The sequence below is a fragment of the Aedes albopictus genome, chromosome 3 (genome assembly GCF_035046485.1).
Source record: "Aedes albopictus strain Foshan chromosome 3, AalbF5, whole genome shotgun sequence".
Classification (NCBI taxonomy): Eukaryota; Metazoa; Arthropoda; class Insecta; order Diptera; family Culicidae; genus Aedes; species Aedes albopictus.
The window spans coordinates 400,192,320-400,201,105 of NC_085138.1; positions in this window are offsets into that span (position 1 = coordinate 400,192,320).

Sequence of the window (8,786 nt, forward strand, 5' to 3'; positions counted from 1 at the left end):
ATATATATATATATATATATATATATATATATATATATATATATATATATATATATATATATATATATATATATATATATATATATATATATATATATATATATATATATATAAATTATCCATATTCTAAACGTATGCTTTTTCGCCAATGATAGCATCCCATCCCATTACTTCCCATCCAATTTCCAACTCGAGATATGTATGAAGTGGTGCAAGTTCCTGGACATATTCTGAATAGATATCTAAATCTAATCAACATCTCCTCCCCATCCCCGCTGATTGTGAGGACCTGGCCAGGTGTCGAACAAAGAGGTTTGTCAAGTCCTACGCAACTTTTCTGGCGCATTCAACGTCTCTATCGACAGCCACCCTAGGATGGATCTATGACATTTGGTCGAATGACGTTTGGTCGAACGGACATTTGGTCGGAACCCATTTTGTGGAAGAAGTAGCATATGACATTTAGTCGAATGGACAATTCGTTGAATTGACATCTGGTCGAAAGGCACTAACTGATGAAAAGAGATTTGAGTGGAAAATAACACAGCGTAACAAAAATCAACCTTTGGTCTGTCTCAAGAACAAACTCTGACAGATTTTGGGCCGCTGAATCCGTATCTGGGCTCAGATTTGCTGATTTGAGGTATAGCTCAAAATTGTGACGTGCTGGAGCAAATCTGAGCCCGGATTCAAATTCAGCGACCCAAAATCTATCAGGGACACATAAGTTTGCTCTTAAGAAAAAAAAATGTTGCGCTGAGTAATATTATAGATTTCGGTATCTGAAAAGCCCTCTTGGCTCGCGTTCAGTTCAAACGCAGAACTGCGTTAGAGAACAGCCTATGTTTGAAAGAAGGAAAAATCTCTGATGGAAAAGTCTGCAGCTATAAGATCCAAGCGGAAGAGAAACTTGTGTTCAAAAGGAGAAATAACATTCAAACACATTAGAAATACGAAACTTGAAAGAATAGCCTATGTTCAAAAGAAGGAAAAATCATTGATAAAAAATAACAACTATAATGTTCACTCTCAGTACAAATAACGAACTTGAAAGAACAGGATATGTCGAAAAGGAGAAACCTTTGATGGAAAAGTCAGTATGTACTATACAAAAACGCAATGAAATGATGAAACTTGAAATAAGAGCCGAATAGAAGATAAATAATAAAATAAGAAGAAATCTTCGATGGGAAATCAACAACTTCAACCATGCCAACGAAAACTACACTGCACTAAAATATTTGCTATTTAATGTATAATATTATTAAATACGATTAAATTGCTATACAACCAAATAAGTTCAGTTACCACAATAGACCACAGTGATGGTCGCAGTGGTTCAAATCCCGACAAAAAAAATAAGTTCAGTATGTAACATATAAATTATGATACCGAAATCTATAATAATATTTTCCACTCAAATCTCATTCAATCAAATAGTGCCAGATATCCATTCGACGAATTGTCTATTCGACTAAATGTCATATGCTTCTTCTTCCACAAAATGGGTTTCGACGAAATGTCCGTTCGACCAAATGTACTTTCGACCAAATGTCCTACAGCCCCTAGGATGTGTACGGTCGGCTATGCTATGTTATGCTATTATTTTTTAAATTCCGAAAAGTTGATTAACCAATTGCATCCCCAATATCTGTAAATTTCAAGTGCAAAAATCTTGGTAACATCAAGAATATTAAACGGCTTAAGGTGAATATAGAACGAAGCCACACCTTGAATTTTCAAAAGCACAAATCTGAGGAACCAGACATAGCATTGAGCTGAAAAGTTGATCGATTAATCACACGCTTGGTGACCAATCGATCAACTTTTCAGCTCAGTACGATACTTGGTTCTTCAGATTTGTGCTTTTGAAATATCAAGGTGTGGCTTCGTTCTATATTCACCTTAAACTGATTGGATACATTATAAAGCAGAATAAAATATAAAATGTTACCTGGGCAGTATCAACCCGAGCAGGAACGAATAACTGACACATAACTGCAGCATACCAATGTCAGGTATCATACCAAGACAAGATATTGGTCGGTTATCCTGATATTAAAAATAACTTACTTTGGTATTTTGTAGGTATTGATAAAATACCTCAACGAGTTATTGGTTTGGTGTGGAGGACTGCTTGAGATATTATTCAATTATGGAAAAATCGCTAAGTATTTGTATGGAAAAATCACCGATTATTATTGAGGTATTGCCATATCTTATGTCATTATTCACGTGTTATAAAGGAATTTTACCCCTTATGCAGGGCTTCTTATTAACTCATTCAGGTTGTAGGTATTCAGTTTACCATACTTGAGTTTGTTATTCATCAGCTATTTTTTCCTGCTCGGGAATAGATAGTTTCAGTAATTATGAACACATTTTGTTTAATGAATAAAACGAATTATTTCGAAAATTCTGATCAGGCAAAACGTTAATTGCTGTAACGTTGAATGCCGAATCTCCGAGTACCAAAGCGTCGAAGGGGTCAAAATGTCGGCAAATGAGCTGGATGAGCTGGGTACCAAAATTCTAAAAATAAATCGTTGAAATCAAAAAATTCTAAAATTTCAATTTTTTTATTCTTATGAAGGAAACCTAATCATTTGCTGAACTAATGGGTCATTTAACCGAATTAGGGTAGGTAATCAAAATTTGAACCAAATTGCGGCTTTCTAGCAGTGCAAATTTTAAGTGATTTTTTTCTCCCACATGGAAATAATTTACTACGGCAAAATCGTATGTACATGGAAGCCACGGCTATAAGCTTTCTGTTAAATGGTAAAAAAATTGTATTTGCACAGAATTTCATTGAAAAATTTGATGTTTCATCAACAATGATTTTGATCTTAATTTGAACCATCGTAATCATAATTTGAACCAATTTTAATCTTAATTTGAACTACTGGCGGCAGCAGCTCGAGCAATTTACAAAACAGCCAATTCCATGCCAAACAATGAAAAATCACATGAATCTGCTAATTCTCATACCTATTTTTCATTAGGCAGTGGAATCCCAACTCAGAATGTTCGAAATTCTTTAAGAATTTGGAAACTAAATTTGGAATTTTTCATTCCCCCAAGAGTAAACAAAGCTACCACTAGCGCAATCTACAGGCCAACACTAGAAGCTCACCTCCGTTTACTAGTTCAAATTTAGATTACAAGTGGTTCAACTTAAGATAACATTCTCCAAGTAAGAATCACTTAAATTTGATAATTTTATGACAAATAATGCGGAATATTATTCTATTGGTCGATTCTACGATAAATAAGCTTTCATTTGATGTGTTCACGTATTGCGTGTGATACAATGCATGAGCTGTACGAGTGCACCGAAAATGTGCTTTCTCTGGGGGGAAATGGGTGAAATCACAGTGATTTTTCATTTGCCTGTTTTCCAAGACAAAAACGCATTTTTCAATGCTTTTAAAGTCCATGTTGTCAGGTTATATTACGGAAAGCTGTTTTTCTTCTTTAAAATACGCTGTTTTTTTAATATTCGTGTATTGCGGATTTTTTCATATTCTGGCTATATTTCTTTCTTTTGATCATACGGATTTGCTGTTTGCTGTTTTCCTGCTAGATTCAAACATAATAATTTTCCCTTTTGACGATTTATCTTTACGATGCTTTGTCTTTCCGACGTACTGCACTTATTTTGTCTTTTGACGTTTTGTGTTCCAACAAGATTAGACAAAATAATTTCGTGCAACTGACATTATTAGGCTTTAGTTCACAGATCATGATTCTATATTTAATTTTTGCATTCAACCATATTGGAATTACCTACTTGCTTCGTTAGAATGATAACTATTTATAGGACTCAATCAGAAATTGTCTGAATATTGCACTCAAAATGAAATTGCTGTTAATCGATAGTGTAAAACTTTCTGAAAAGGTCACAGATTGAAATCCTTTTACGTCAAACAGTTGATGTATGTCCCTTTAAGTTCCCAAGCGTACCATTCAACTGTATTTGTGTTCTGAACTAATATTAAAGCTTTCAGCTAGAGCATCATTTAATGCTCAATTTCATCTTCCAAACGTACCCCAAACTATTCACCACCCAGAAGCCGTCGCTACTATTCACATTCCTCTCCACTCGCATCGTTCACTGCACTCCTATTCTTTATCCCGCATCATCGAGGGAAACTGCAGCTGGAAAATATGGATTTTCCACTTTGTACGACAGCAACATTTTCATCCCTCGCGAACTGGTAGACCACCGAAACAGGCAACAAAAACATAAAACCAAGCATGGAACCATTTCACATCCCAACCCCTCTTCCAGCTCCGACTCGGACGCCAATCTCACTCACTGCCGCGGCCAAACCACCCCCACCCACAGACAAACATGAATCCCTCTGCACAATGTTCGTTCCAAACCCGGTCCGAAAGCACTCAAGATTTCATCCCCCACAGATCCCATACCGAATCCTTATCGCAGCATCACCAGCAGCAGCAGCAGCATCAACCCAGACGCGATGGTTAGGGGTTGCTCCACCACACTCTCTACCAGGGGTTGCCCTCGGGGGTGGTGGTGGTCGTAAATTTTCCCTCCTAGCTGTTTTTACCCTCACCGGATTCGCTGCTGGCTGTTGTTGGTTTCTCCTGCTCTCGCTCTCGCCATTTGCGTCGGTACATAAGCGGCGGACCGACGAGCACTCCGGCGCGGAAAAGAGACGAATACAACCCCCATCGGGCCTTTGTCGTCGGGTGAGAGACGCTGCGCTTTTCCCGGTTCCAATTCGCGTAGCTGCTGTAAACGCACCAAGCATAAGATTTCCTCTCGCTCTGAGCGATCCGACGTCGTCGTCGTCGTCGTCGTTGTCGGTTCGGTGCTCTGGCTAGCTGCCGGCGCTGAATTCCACCCTTCGCCTTCGGGGCTTTGTTTGACTTCGGATCGGTGAGGCTGTATGCGTTTGTAATGCATCCGGGTGGACAGTGCGTCGGAAGGAGACGGCGTGCGTCCGTCGGAACATGAAAGAGTCGAACACAGTTGCTTCACGTAAGTGCATTACTGCAACTGCACTTATTGCCACTAGAGGGTTCTGATGACGATGACGATGATGATGATGATGATGACGCCCGGTGCTGCCGATATGCTACTGAGAGCTGGAGGTGTCGCTACCACTTGGCAAGAACCGAGGCAAGTACTTACTGCTGCACGTTCGCGCGAAGCAATGAAATGTTGAACCTATGCAATGCACAACGTGGTGCACTCTCCGGATTCGGTTTAGGTAGACGAGCTGTGTTTGAGAGAGGCAGCGCAATATGTAGGTGAAATATGAGTAGATTGGAATGTGTTAAAATATTATGGAAAGATTTGTCACAACAATAAGCAGGACGGACTCAGCAGGAGGAAAAGAAGCAGGAAGGAATTGCAACTGTTTTCTGATTCAAGAACTTCTACAGTGTCACTTATCCACTTTGGATAACTGGCACTGAGGAAGATTACAAATGGTAGTCACATTCGGTCAATTCGGTATTCTGCTGATAGATCTCCATCCTGGGCGATTGCCCGCCATCGCCTTGACCTTTGGCCTGGACAAATTCCTGTCTATATTTCATTGTTGAGACTGCGCCGCCATGAGTCTCTGGGTCTGCCTCTGCTGCGATGTCCTACTGGGTTCCAATCTAACGCTTGCTTGCAGATTTAGTTTCCGCCACTGCCGACTCAACTTCACTTTTGCTCACGAATTTCTGTCGTTAACGGCTTTTGATTATATCGACAATTGAGCTCCACGATTGAGATCCAATTGTGAGTCCATCATCACCGCAAGCATCTATTGATGAAGACCTGCAGCCGTTGAGTGTTCTCCGCTGATACACACCAAGTTTCATTGGCGTATAGCAGCACAGATTTCAGATACGAGTTGAAAATTCGGAAAGACCTACCGCCGGAGAGCGATTGGCATGTACAATGCTCGCTAGATCACGCTCCACCTGGTCCGCCCGCCCATCGTACTCTCTGCGCTCCACGCCTTCTTGTGCAAACCGGACCAGTAGCAAATAATAGCTTTGCAGGGTTGTTATCCGTCATTCTTGCAACATGCCTTGCCCACCGTATCCTTCCGGCTTTGGCCATCTTATGGATGCAGGGTTCGCCGTAAAATGCAGCGAACTCGTGATTCATCATTTTCCGCCACACACCGTTCTCCTGCACACCGCCGAAGATCGTCCTTAGTACGCGTCGCTCGAAAACTCCGAGTGCTTGCAGGTCCTCTCAAGCATGTCTCGTGTCCGTAGAGGACCACCAGTCTTATTAGCATTAGTACATGGTGCATTTGGTGCGTGGATGAATCTTTGTAGTCTTACAGCTTTTTCTGAAGCCCGACTTCCACTGATGATGCGCCTTCGAATTTCACGACTCACGTTGTTGTCAGCCGTTAATAAGGATCCGAGGAAGACGAATTCTTCCACGATCTTCTGCAAAAGCCGCGTTGAAGACCGAGATAAGAGCAAGCAAAAAGGTCTGCTTTGAGGGTCTCTGTCAGAGTGCCAATGTGAACCCGTGGGGTGACGCCTACAGGATCGTTATGGCCAAGACGAGAGGTGTGATGGCTTCTACAGAGCAATCTCCAGAGATGTTGGAGGGGATCATCGAAGGGCTTTTTCCGCGTCATGATCCTAGTCCTTGGCCTCCTTCTGTAGGACAGCCGGGGACCGGGGCTGGCGATGAGGAAAGGGTCACCGATGTGGAACTTGCGGGAATAGCAAAGTCTCTTAGCGTAGGTAAGGCCCCAGGTCCGGACGGAGTTCCGAGCCTGGCCTTAAAAGTAACTATTGCAGAGGCTCCCGAGATGTTCAGGTCTGTTATGCAGAAATGCCTGGACGAGGGAATTTTCCCAGAAGCTTGGAAATGGCAGAGCCTGGTGAAATTGTCAAAGGCGGGGAAACCACCCGGAGACCCGTCGGCATATAGACCAATATGCTTGATAGACATGGCGGAGAAGGTGCTCGAAAAGATCATCCTCAATAGAATGTTGAGGTTCACCGAGGGCGAAATGGTCTTTCGAGTAACCGTAGGTCCACGGGAGGTCCACCGTAGACGCTATCTTGTCGGTTACAAAAACCGCCGAGGAAGAACTCGAGCCTAAGAGAAGAGGGATTCGTTTCCGTACGGTAGTGACTCTGGATGTAAGGAATGCGTTTACTAATGCCAGCTGGTCTGCTATTGCCAATGCGCTCTTGCGTCTGGGGATAGCCGGGTACCTGTACAAGATTCTCGAAAGTTACTGTCGGAATCGAGTACTAGTTTACGACACGGAGGTAGGTCTGAAGTGCTCTCATATAACCTCAGGAGCCCCGCAATGTTCCATCCTGGGTCCGGTGTTATAAAATGTCATGTACGACGAGGTGTTGAGGTTAGAGTACCCAGTGGGAGTGGAGATCGTCGGATTTGTCGATGACATTACACTCGAAGTCTACGGTGAGACGATCGAGGAGGTGAAGTTTACTACCGACCACTCGATCAAGATTGTGGAGGCGTGGATGCGGTGCAGGAAACTGTAGCTGGCTCACCACAAGACTGAGGTGACAATTGTTAACAACCGGAAGTCGGAGCAACGGGCGGAGATCAGTGTAGGTGAGTGCACTATCCTGTCAAAGCGCTCCGTCAAACACTTGGGCGTGATGATCGACGATAAGCTTGCCACATGCGCGGAGGACACAACTCCGGACAATTTGGTCCAGAAGATGTGTAGGGATGAGGTGAGCAGGAACGCCGTTTCAACGGCTATCACCCATACCGTCCGGGAGCTACAGAGGAGGTGGCGCTTGGACTCAGAGAATGGCTAGCTCAGATACGGTACAAGAGGTGGTCCAGGGGTTCGGAATCGGCTCCGTAGGTCATACCGGTGCCCTGCGGTCGAGATCGACCCTTATAGCGATTAAGTGGCCGCGGAGAGGAAGTCCCGGTAGCGGTGCTGTCGTGGCGTCGGTCTACTGGGTTAGATCCGAGCCTGCGGTTGGTAAGGGGCTGTTCATAAACTACGTAGACCAAAATTTGGTCATCTCAGACCCCCCCCCCCCTCACCCTCGTAGGCATTTGTCCATACAGTAATTACAGGGAACCAAAATAATAGACCGAACGAACAACAGAGCTACGCTACCCCTATTGGAATGTTTCCACATATACAACACCCCACATACCGTCAATCACCGGACCGACGTAGAAGGCCTCAGTGCAATATACAGTGGACTTCTCCGTACAATAGCCCCTAGACACCTCCAGCAAACCCAAACAAACCCGTCACCCGCCGAACCTGCCTCGCTTCCCCACCATGAAACAACCGATAACCAAAACAAATAGGCATAGCAATAATAGTGAAAACTACAGCAAACACACACACATACACACAAGCAAAACAGAAAGAGAGAAATCTCACAAAACATCATATGAACACATTAATTGTAAAAATTACACACATATACCAGTACACAGTGTCTAGACGCCATGTCAGTGGTTGGTGAAGTGGCAACAACAAAAATTAAAAAATTCACCCTCAAAATCTACCCACCACCATCCAAAATCAGGTAAACCCCCAACAAACAACACGAATGAACCATAACACGTAAAAAATAACAAAAACAAAACTTGCAGACAAACCACAAAGTTTATACCGACAGCCCACAGCCCAGCAACGGGCTATGAAACGCTAGCGGTACGCCTATAGTGAGTAATTTTTGTAAAATTCATAAACCACAATCCCAACATAATAAATAAACCCCAATTTTAGACCTCCCTGAGGAAGGCCCAAACCAAGGGCCGAAACGTTGGA